Genomic DNA, 13065 nt, shown 5'->3' with positions numbered 1-13065 from the left:
TTTCGTATTGCATGTTTGATGCGTTCATTAATTAGGTCTTTCCACTTTTCTGTGGAAAGACCTATTGTATTTGTTCTTGTTGTTTTGAATAAGACATTACTAAGTTGTAAAATTCTGATCAATTTTATCATTTAAAACAATAAACATATGTTACATAAATAGAAAATGAAATTATGGATTTTGCCTTTTAGAGAATTTTCGACATTTAGTTTTTTTTTTTTAATTTGAGTAAAAACTTAGGAAAAAAATCAATAAATAATGTTTCTTGATTAAATTTACAGCATGTCCACGGATTGCGATCATGTCCGTTTTGTAATGTTGAATGCTGATTAACATATCGACAAAGTCGTTTCTTAAAAATAGTTTTTTTTCTCGGCAACGACATCATATCACACAGTGAAAAATTAAATAGTGCAAAGTGGGTTTGTCTTCATACTGTCATTCTGTCATTCTGTCATTCAAATTTATAATATTACACAGGTAATACTGGTCGTTATTGAAGTAAAACATTTTCTATTAAATGAAGTCCTAGCATGTTGGATTTAAACCTTTACTGTAAGTTTATCAAGATTATTTAAATTGGTTAACTATAGAAATTTTTCATTTATTTTTTTGAAATTTGAAGAACAGTTCTGTCCTTGACAATTCATACCAGGGGTTACATTTGATTAAAATATGAATTGTATTATACTGAACGTTGTGTCTCCCTTTTTCAAAGTTTTTGTGATTGATGCTCCAAAATGATTTTTAAAATGCTGTATTTTTCTAAACATCTAGTAACGGGCTTAATTGAATGAACCTGAGGTCTGCATACTCAAATCTTAATATTTTGATTTGGACGATGATGTTCGAGGGAAAGCTTTTATTATCATCGTTTCCTCTTTGATCATTTTATTATATCGATTAACCTTGTTTGTTACCTTCAACCATATTTTACAAAGAGTAATAAGTGTTTTGACGCCTAAACAGTCTGAATGAAAGACTCATTTTACATAGTAATCAGTTCTTTTTATGCAAACAAATATGAAAAAATAGAACCCAAAGGAGCGAGAGGAAAAATGCAAACGATAAATAAATGAACGATGAAAAGAAATAGCAGTAAAACGATTTTTGCATAAATTTGTTTGAATAGTGATCATGGAGTTTATTCAAATCTCTATGTTTTAAATGTTTGTAAAGTAAATATATTCGTTACTTATATAAAAATTCAAAAAAATACGCCCAAAAGATCAAAACAATATATAAATTTTTGCTATAATTCTAAAAAGTTTGACATACAGAAAGGTGTTTGCATTTTTGTTTTACATATGTAAATTATTTAATAAGAAAAGAGATTTTATGGTAAGCGAGAAACACTCGAATTTGATGTAAAATGCATATTTCATATGACGGTAAATTATGGTGAGAGTATTTTCTATGTTTTATACCTATCAAATTGGTTGAGAGCACTTCGGTAGTGACATAATTCTAATAATACATTTGTACTCTAGAATAAAGAAATTTATTTTTAAGCATGTATACAATTTTGCTTTGTCATTTGATTATTTGTTTCACATTTCCATAATAATATTAGTTGATCCAAATTGTCCTTCATCTTTGTTTGTCATATGAAAATATCATTACCGTCAGCAGTATCTATTATCATCATATTTGACCAATCATTATGTTTGACCAATCACCAATGTCCTTGAACTGGAAAATATTCAGTGATGGTTTAAGAGTATCCGATATAAATATTGTGATAATATTACATGTCGTGTAAATGACCAAAACAGTCATTTTTGTTGTTTTTATGTAAAACGTTTAAACACTTCAATTCTTTTTTCAATATTGATATGGTTAACAGCCTTCTCTATCAACAATGCTTGATCATGGAACTAGCGTATCTAGTAGCAGAATAAAAGCAATTGGACTAACTTAACATTGATTAACTTTATACATTGGAATAAGATGAAGAAAAAAAGAGATCAGTTTTTATTTTGCTTATCTTTATATATAATGTAATAATGTCATCTTTGTAAATAATGGCCTTTCTGTAGAAATAAACGCTTTATTACGTAATACAACGAATGAATAAAATGAAATTATATTTAGAAAGAGGTGGAAATATGTACTCATATTCAGACAATAAAAAATATCCAAGAATACCAGATAAACCCAAGTATTAAGACGCAAAAAATGATAAATCAGTCTCAATTGGTGTATATATGTCGAAATCTTTAATAATTTCAAATTTGTATTTCATAGTATTTCTGTGCATAATTGATATATCAAGCTTTGCATTAGCCTTGAATAATTTACTTACCATCATCTTTGACCAATATATGGATCATTTACTAAAAATATCGAATTTTGAAATTGCAAAATCGAATAATACTTACAAGTTTAAACCATCATTTTTATAATCAAACCAACAAAATAAAACCAAATAAATATTATTATTTCATACAATAATATATATTTAAACTTTTGTTTATGTGTAGCAATGTTTTGACTTATCCTATTAACATTTTCAAAAACAATTTTGGCTATTCGGGAAAATTCTTAATAAAACTTTAAAATTGTGTCTCATGGAAAATAAAGTTGTTTTCAAGAACACAATTTCGAATATTTTCTGTCGGTGAATTGGTCGACAGCTTGTCAATTTTCCTTGTTATACCAAAAATATCTCTCGTACGTCATAAAAATACTAAGAGCATCGTAAGTTTAAATATACCAATTATTGAAATAAATTCATTTTAATAAACACAACATCAAGAACTTTTCTCGCATATTGTTTTACATTTTTGTCAATAAGTGTTTGGTAACTATAATGTACGTTTACTATATGTCCATTCAATTAAGTTTTATCATGTTACTAGCGAATACTATCTATCAGTTGTGAATATGATGTGTATTTAGGATAACGATGTTGTTTTTCAATTTTCAATACTTTTCAATTATGTATATGTTAAATCAAGAAATAATCCATGGTGGCCGTACATTTGTTTTCATTTAACCATATTCGATTCTTCCCTTTATGTATTCGACATTTGTGAAATGTAATAGTTACTCATGAAAAATAGATGATAGAGACCTAGGGTCTCTTGATTTGAAGTCCATGGTCCACCGAGAAGAAAATGAGGTCAATGTCAAAGGTCAAGGTTTATGTTTATTTTTTTTGCTACTACTAAGAAACAGTAAGATTTATCGACAAAATATTTTCACTAAATTGTTAGTTGCACTATGTTGTAAAAGGAAATTGTTTCTTCCAAGGGGTACGGTTACATTTACTACGAGTTTTCTCTCCTGAAATGCTAAAATTAAGATGTATGGTATTGTAACTTATAAACAATACATAGTAGAGACCTAAAGTCTTTTGATATGAAGTCCTTGCTTGATGACATTGAACTTGAGGTCAAGGTCAAAGGTAAATGTGACGTTCTAGATTTTGACCTTTGGTATAACTTCATATTGATACATGATAAAGCCGTAGGGTCTTTTGCATTTGATAGGAATACACATGACCTTGATACAGTAAACCGGAAGTGACCTTAAGGAAACTGGAGGTAGCCATGCTTGCATTAATGTAATATAAAAGTATCTAATGCCATTTATTTTGGAATCAGTGTCAAGTGACATATCATATTCATATAATACCGGAAGTGACATTTTTAACCTGAAGTAGCAAATAATCTCCCTTATTATAAGCAAATAGAAACAATATACGTTTGGAATCAGCTTTAATTAAACTATCGTCCAGAAATTACATTTTAAACCGGCTTTTAGTATTTTCATATCACTTGAAAGACCTTCAATTTTTCTCTGAACAAATGGTTTTTAATTTGTATTTAGAAATTGGATTGTTTTCAGCTATGTCTGCCTCTATCCACCCGACTGTGTCCATTTTTGTCCGCCTGTATCCATGTGTGTCTTTGATTCTTTCTAGAAAAAAGCATTGCTTCCAGTTGTATCCACCTGAAGCCACCGGCTTTCTTTAAATTTATATAGAAATAGCATTGTGTCCAGTTGTTTTCGTCTATATTCTCTTGTTTTTTTAATTTTTATATAGAAATAACGCTTTGTCTACTTGTGTCCACCAGAAGCCCTCGTTTCGTTAAAGTTTGCACCGGAAACTGGACATATCTTCCTTATTCATTGTTATTTGTATTTCATAAGGAACATTATTTGCTGGTATCATGAATCAGTAAACCGGTAGCTCATGATTGATTGTATAATACAAAGGACAGCAGTATTGATACAAAATGACTGCAAAATTGCATTTGCTTTAATTGAGAGTCCCAACATTACCTCTTTTTATTAAAAATATTAAAAACAGTAGTTTTGACATATCAGAATAGTTCGTTTAACAAAATGTGTGCATCATCTAACAACATTGTACATAATTGTTTTTCATGATGGCAATAATATGGCGGCATCTAAAATCAGGAAAACTCAGAACATATTGTAAATGTATTCAAATGAAGGCAGTAATAGTATCCATAACTACCACTTGTCGTCTGGTTTCAAAAGTATGTATGGCACGCCTGAACCACTTTTATCAATTAATCTTAGATTATCTCAGATAAACTAGGATTATCTCAGATAATCCCGGTTTATCTCAGATAAACTAAGATTATCTCAGCTTAATTCAAATTCGAGAAAATCCTAGTTTATCTCAGAAAATACAGAAAATTCATTATCTGGAGAAAATCCCGATTTATCTCAAAATATTAAGAAAATCTAGGTTTTTCTGATCGATTTTCAGATAATCCTAATTTATCTCCAGATAATTAATTTTCTCAATTTCAGATAATGAATTATCTCATTTCTCGAGAAAATCTAGGTTTATCTCGGATTCTAAATATACAAAAGAACAATGTAACGAGTGTTTTAATTGGACGACACTGAATCCGGCGTTTAACGTTTTACTTTCTCTTTGAAACCATGATGGGGACGAATTCACTTCCTATTATTGGGTGAACGGGGATGTGCCAAAATATGGGTAATAATTTTGCGAGATTTTATATAAAAATTAGCGTCCTTTTCAGAGGAGGGGTGACATTCAGCATACGGCACGCAATTTTAACTGATCGATCGCTGTTATTGTGTCATTTATCACTACTCGTGGTGTGAACATCACCGTTATTGACACCTGGACAAGCGAAATTTGTTGAATCAATTATAAAAACAAGTAATATACAGAAGGGCTGATTATATACAATATACATATACTTTGTACATACGTAATAAACAAATTTGGTAGCTATTTCTTTTACACAAACTGACTGTTTATTACCGACGGCTAATTTCGACATCGATAATCATTGAATTCTCATATTTTAATTCATTCAGTCGGTTTTAATTTTTTAATCGTGACAAAGTTTTGTAAAATATTTAATTTTAACTATTGCGTTATTTCGTCATTTGTCAGTAAACAAAATAAATAGCACTTGAAAGAAGGCAACTAAGTAATCCAATACACAAATGCACGATTCAATTATGGAAAAAACAATTATTTCATCATGGTTATTCATTAGACATAATTTTCATTTTGTTTTCAAAATAATTAAATACATAAGAGTTTATATGCCACGAACCTTAAAGCGCGAGTTATTAATTGTAGGATATAAACAATAAATGTACATTGTCTGAATACAAAATGTGTGTGTACTCGCGAACACGGGTGTCATTCGGTTTATCGAGAGAAATGATCGTGAAAGAATATCTAACGGAGGTCAAGTATTGCGAGACGATCGTGAAAGCTCTGGTACCGGATCGTGAAAGAAATTTAATCGAGAAGACATATGAAAAGTTATTAAATAATCTAATTTAATTAATTACACGGACAAATTTACAACAAAATAAAACTGTCTGTCAAAATGGTCGAACATTATGATCAGTATGTGAGAAAATCCAGTTCTAAAAGTACATAGTTTTTACAAAACAACAAAAGGCATATTGCTCCTCGACATTTCAGTGACATCAAAAATGTAAACAAACATGATTTTTTCACAAATTCCAATAAAATAAACTATTTTTCTTCGAAAAAGGGCATTCTTTTTGAATGCATCAAATGGTTCTCATAGTTATTTTGTATAAACATAATCTGAAACTTGGTAAAAAAAAAAATATTTACACAAAATTGATATTTCGGATCGTGAAAGATCACGTACTGGATTATGAAGATCGTGAAAAGGATCGTAAAAGATCTAATGCCACGAAGACGTTCATATTATTCTTCAATTATATGATAATTAATATTTGTTATTGGTATTAAAAAAAACTAGATTGGCATGACTGACCCGGGTCTCTTTTGCTGGTGAATAGGGCTATAATCGTGCAATGCCATTGGATCTAATATCTTATAATACCACACAGACTTGGTAAATTGTATCAATACCAGTCCATTTGTCCGTCCTTCATAAGTATTGTTTTTTTTATACATTAAGATGTTTTATTTTGTATTTATAACTTTGAATTCTCATCTTTATGCCCATTATATTTATAAAGCTTGCATACCTGTATGCTATAGGGCCACGGTATTTGGTGTATGGTGTACATGTCTGTCTGCATGTTTCATATATGACGTCAATTGTATTTGATATATTGAATGATAGTAAGATGTCTGTGTCTGACTGTCGGTCAGGGTTCATATACTTTCGACCTCATGTTCCGAATTAATTGGCCAAACATAACTTTTACATTTGTCAGTTTCTAAGGTACTGTAAGCATCGGAACACCTATATTTGGTGTACGGGATTTTTGTAGATATCTGTATGTCATGGTTCATCTGACCTTGATCTCTTTTTATGAATCATTGACAATTTTAAGAGTATGTGACACTTCTAGTAAAACCCTTAATATTACAGAAGTTCAACAAATATACTATCATAAGTAAAGCAGACGAGACATTTCAGCATTTGCGCTCTGGTATTCTTTATTCTGTAATATATAGTTGTCTCATTGGAAATCAATCCACATCTGCTACGTTGTATACAAAGATACATATAACAAAATGTTGGTTATCGTTCAATCTCAAATTTTTCATGAAAGATGCTGTTTTTGCTATAAGTTTTTGGTTGATGGTTAACTTTTTGGTTTGAACGTTGCATACCCATATTATTGGCTAAATAATGGCGGTCTGCCTGATTTGTACTAGTCCGATTCTCAGAGCTGAATTTTTCACACTGATTTAGACACGTTTTAAGTTAAATTTTTTAAACTTTAGAGGTAAAGTGTTGAATTTAAAAAAACAAATGATAGCTTTCATGTTCGTTCTAATCAAAAAAATTTCTGGCTTCAACCAGTTGCAGGTATATCAAATGGTAAAAGAAATATTGATTTCTGATTATTAAGTCTGGTCACGCATTATCTTTCACGATCAAAATAATGCGTTGCCTGATCTATCACGATCAAGTTTGATGAAAAATCAACAAAATTCAAGGTTTTCATAAACAAATGAACGATTTTAAGGGAAGAGCTTACTTTTATTTTACTGTACTTTCGGACACAACAAAGATTAAATTTCAAATATATCATGATATATTGAAATATGACCATTATAGGTACAAAAAACGTGTTTTTTTAATTAATCCCATAGACATGCATTGTGCCTTTTGTGTTTTTTCATTAAGTACTGCATATTTTCTTTATCTTATTGCACAGTAATGTTGAGGAAGTTGAATCATTTTGACAGACATATTTTTTTGTTCGGATTTGTTCCGCATTTTGAAAATTCAGCGATTTTTTCACACATTCTGAAGTAGAATTTACATTTAATTACATTCACGATCCGGTACCAGAGATTCCACGATCGTCTCGCAATACTTGACCACCGTAAAATATTCTTTCACTATCATTTCTCTCGATAAACCGAATGACACCCGTGGCTAAGAAACAGGAGAAAACCTCTTCGTTCTGTTTCTAAATCTTGAACCAAAACGTTTTATTCTTACAGGTAAATGTAATTACAGGTGACAAGATTGTCAAAGCTTTACCTGTTATAGTGCTAATATATAACAACTGCCCCCAATAAATGTTCACATAACAGGAAAAAAGTAATAAAAGTTTGTTTAAGACTGTTCAAAACAATATTTTAATTCAGGCACGAAAAAGAAATTTTGAAAGATTTATATTCTTATGGTTTCTGTTCAATCTTTTTCTCAAATATTTTATTCTAATAATATCTTTTGACTCGAAAACTAGCATATATTTAAGGAAGGACTTATCTTTTTAGACAACCAGTTGGATTTTTGTCGAGCCTGCGACTTTTGTCGCAGAAAGCTCGACATAGTGGGCCGTTAGCTAACTTCTTAAAAGCTTTATATTTTAGAAGGTGGAAGACTTGGATGCTTCAAACTTTGTATATAGATGCCTCATGTTACGAAGTTTCCGTCTGTCACATGTCCATTGTCCTTTACCTCATTTTCATGGTTCAGTGACTACTTGAAAAAAAAGTTAAGATTTTTTGTAATGATAATTTCTCTCTTATTATGAGTAACATGATAACTATGTTTTGTATTTGCGTACCTTGCAAGGTCCTCATGTCCGTCAGACAGTTTTCACTTGACCTCGACCTCATTTCATGGATCAGTGAACAAGGTTAAGTTTTGGTGGTCAAGTCTATATCTCAGATACTATAAGCAATAGGTCAAGTATATTCGGTATATGGAAGGACTGTAAGGTGTACATGTCCAACTGGTAGGTGTCATGTGACCTTGACCTCATTTTCATGGTTCAGTGGTTATAGATAAGTTTTTGTGTTTTGGTCTGTTTTTCTTATACTGTATGCAAGATGTCTACTATATTTGGTGTATGGAATGATTGTAAGGTGTACATGTCTAGCTTGCAGGTGTCATCTAACCTTGGCCTCATTTTCATGGTTCAGTTGTCAAAATTAAGTTTCTGAGTTTTGGTCTTTTTTTCTCATACTTTTTCTTTATTCTCAATAAACTATATACATGTACATAGGTATAGAGAAGACATTTATGTACAATATTTACAATAAGACAGAACAAACAGAACTATTGCTCAGACAATATATGAAGTACATTTTAGCCAGGAGCACATATACCTGTGTTGATAATCTTTATAAATTTACAAAGTTAAAATCAGTTCTGATTTGTGTTTTGAAGACATAATCTGCTTGTATTTAACAGTATTTGCATTTTTAAAATAATAATGTGACATACAATGTTTCCTGTTTTCTTCAAAGTATTTGCATTCTAATATGTAATGAAATTCATCACCAATGTTATTTTTATTACATAGAAGACACAATCTATTACTTCTAACTATATTATTCCATCTACCCTGTTCAATAGGGAGCTTGTGATTTGTGGTCCTAAATCTACAAAAATCAATAGACAGTTTGTTCCCAAAAATTTCAAAATAATCTTCTTTTCCAAAAAAATCTTTAAAAAGTTTATAATTAAGTGCTTTTGGTGAGTTTTCAAGCAAAGAATGCCAGACTTGTACAAACTGATCTTTAAGTCTGACCTTGATGAATGAAACTAACCATTTACAATTCATAAAAGATTGCGTTTCCCACACATTGGGGATACCCCATTCATTTAAAATAGTCTTTACTCTGTTTAACCATGAAAAATGCACATTGTCATTAATAGACATGTGATAACACAATTCATATATTAGGGTATATGATAGTTTTGTCTCTTTGCCAGAATTTAATTCCCCCCAAAATGAGATCAATCTAGTTTTTATGTCCAAGTCTATAGGATATCTTCCAAGCTCCCCATAAATCATGTAAGAGGGTGTTGATGTTTTCAGACCTAATAATAATTTACAAAATTTTAGTTGTACCTTTTCAATTATCTCATTATTTCCAATACCCCATAAATCACAACCGTACAGTAATATTGATTTCACCATTTTATCAAATAAGTCCAACTGACTACATATAGAAAGATTATGTAGACGACCTAGTCTTAACACTTCGTAAAAAGCCTTAGTAGCCTTTTCTACATTGATTGCCTCGTTTTATTAAAATTACCTGTTCTTGTTAGAATTATGCCCAAATAGTTAAATTCATCAACGATATCCAGTTTTTTTTTCATTAAAGAAACATTGAAAATTACATGATGGTCGTCTCCTTGAAAAAACCACGACTTTTGTTTTATCAACATTTACTTTTAGCCTCCATACATCTGTGTATTAGTAATCTAGAAAACAATCTAATAGTTTTTGGAGTTCAGTTGCGGATTCGACCATCAACACAGTATCATCAGCATACAGAATAATAAAAAGTTTTAAAAATATGTCAAGTTTTTCTTCAAGCTCTGTTGAGACTGATTTTAGGCCCTCTATATTACAGGTTTGGAAAAATGAATCAAGATCATTCAAAAATAAAGAAAAAAGAAAAGGCGATAAATTTTCGCCTTGTCTAACCCCGTTATTACATGGGAAAAAATCAGACACGGAATTGTTATATGAAATACATACATGACTTAGTACCTTGATACATATTTACAATAACATTATACATACATCCATTCATATTATTCAAAAGCATTGCGTCTCGCCAAATCGTGTCAAACGCTTTTTCAAAGTCGACGAATGCACAAAATAATGTTTTCTTTTTTAATTTTACTAATACTATATGCAATAAGTCTGTTTTTTTAGAATTTATCAGCAATAGGTCAACTATATTTAGTGTATTGAATGATAGTATTTAAAACATGACATTTTCAAAATTTCGGTGTCAAAAAATATAGTCTTTAAAAACATATAAACTTTATCAAATACAATAATATTTATTTAATAAACATTTACACAAGCGACGACCAAAGACATCGTTCATCGTTTGTTGATGTAAAAAAGGGAGAAATGGAAACCATTTTGTCAAATTTTTTATTAGAAGGTATAAAGTTCAGAGAGTTTTTCATAAATATATTCTTCACGGCCATATATTTCACGGAATGATGATAAACTTTTATTACAATAACTTATCTAGGTTATCTAGACAGGTATATTATCTGTTTCATCAAACAGCCCAACGAAACATATACCCAAAAGACAGCTGTGCAGTCCTTTTTTTATTGCACCTTTTTTTTTATTGCACCATGTGCACTTTTTGTTCCTCAAAGCAAATTAAGATCCACAAAGTAAGAACATTTCTGTAGATTCTTTGTTTTTGTCCAAAATGAAATTTGATAAAGCAAAGCATATATTGACATTTCTGAAATACAGATTTAAAAAAAATACTATTTCCTTACAAAACAGTGATTATAAGGTCCTTTGTGCTCTTATAAACTCCTTTGTGATCCTTTCTGCTACATTGTGTTCAAAGTAGGTCCTTTCTGCTACATTGTGCTCAAAGTAGGTCCTTTGTGGTGTTTACGAGACCAAAAAAAACATGCTGTCATAGTGTATTGGAATGTCGAAAAATAAGTCTCAGAAAAAAATCACTGTGTGGGATTCTTTCATGAATTTGGTTTATAATTTAAAATGTATAAATGATTTGGTCCATTTTAGAGGTCAATGCCTAACTCTATCTCTACCTCTATTATCATGGCCGACAGCCGGTAATAGTAATAGTGGTCGTTGTGACAAACCAGACACCTTCTACCTTAATGCTTCAAAACGTTTACTGGTCTAGTGCTAAGGGTAATTTTAGATACCATGCATACCTCTACTTCTGGTAACCATAACCCACACGGGAAATCAATAGGACATTCATCGAGTACCATCTATGACTATAGGACATTCAACAAGTACCTGCTATAGCTTTGGGACATTCACCAAGGAACTGCTATAAGTATAGGACATTCAACAAGTTCCTAGTATAACAATAGGAATTCAACACGTACCTGTTATATACTACTATATAGAACATTCAACAAGTACCTACTATACCAATAGGATATTCAACAAGTACCTGCTTTAGATATAGGACATTCAACATGTATTTGCCATCACTATAAGACATTCAACAAGTTCCTACTATAACTATTACTACTCTGTATATCTATCACCACTCTGTATATCTATCACTACTCTGTATATCTATCACCACTCTGTATATCTATTTCCACTATATCTATCTCTCGTTTGTACATCTATCAATACTCTGTATATATATCGCAACTCTGTTAATCTACCACCACTCTGTATATCTATCACCACTCTGTATACCTATCACCACTTTGTATATCTATCCTCACTTTTATATATATACTACCACTCTGTATATCTGTCCCAAACCTGTATATCTACCAACATATTGTATATCTATCACCACTCTGTATATCTATCACCACTTTGTATATCTATCACCAATCTGTATATCTATCAGCACTCTGTATATCTATCACCACTCTGCACATCTATCTTCACTCTGTATATGTATCACCACTTTGTATATCTATCACCTCTCTGTATATCTACCACCACTCTGTATATCTATCAACACTCTGTATATCTACTACCACTCTGTATATCTATCACCATTCTGTATATCTATCACCACTTCGTTTATATATCACCGTTCTGTATATCTATCACCACTTTGTATATCTATCACCACTCTATATATCTATCACCACTCTGTATATCTACCACCACTCTGCATATCTATCTCCACTCTGTATATCTATCACCACTTTGTATATCTATCACCACTCTGTATATCTACCATCCCTCTTTATATCTACCACTACTCTGTATATCTACCACCACTCTGCATATCTCTCACCACGTTATATATCTCCACTCTGTATATCTATCACCACTCTGTATATCTATCACTACTCTGTATATCTATCACCCTTCTGTATATTTACCACCACTCTGTATATCTACCACCACTCTGTATATCTACCACCACTCTGTATATCTATCACCACTCTGTATATCTACCACTACTCTGCATATCTATCACCACTCTGTATATCTATCACTACTCTGTATATATATCACCACTCTGTATATCTTTCAACACTCTGTATATCTACCACCACTCTGCATATCTATCACCAATTTATATATCTATCACCATTTTGTATATCTATCACCACTCTGTATATATACCACCACTCTGTATATCTACCCCACTCTGTATATCTA

General features: G+C 31.0%; 1 protein-coding gene across 3 annotated transcripts in view; it reads left to right on the top strand.

Moving 5' to 3' along the window:
* The first annotated feature begins 479 nt into the window (after positions 1-479).
* LOC127727443 (uncharacterized) overlaps positions 480-13065 on the top strand; it is a 187270-nt gene continuing 174684 nt past the window's right edge. For all 3 annotated transcript variants that reach the window (XM_052234780.1, XM_052234809.1, XM_052234771.1), the window contains exon 1: positions 480-555. The gene's annotated coding sequence lies outside the window, so the exon portion shown is untranslated. The remainder of the gene's footprint in view (positions 556-13065) is intronic.

Source organism: Mytilus californianus, unplaced genomic scaffold (genome assembly GCF_021869535.1).
Source record: "Mytilus californianus isolate M0D057914Y unplaced genomic scaffold, xbMytCali1.0.p SCAF_1, whole genome shotgun sequence".
Taxonomy (NCBI): Eukaryota; Metazoa; Mollusca; class Bivalvia; order Mytilida; family Mytilidae; genus Mytilus; species Mytilus californianus.
The sequence above is the reverse complement of the archived record's forward strand: the minus strand, read 5'-3'. Positions and strand labels throughout refer to the sequence as shown.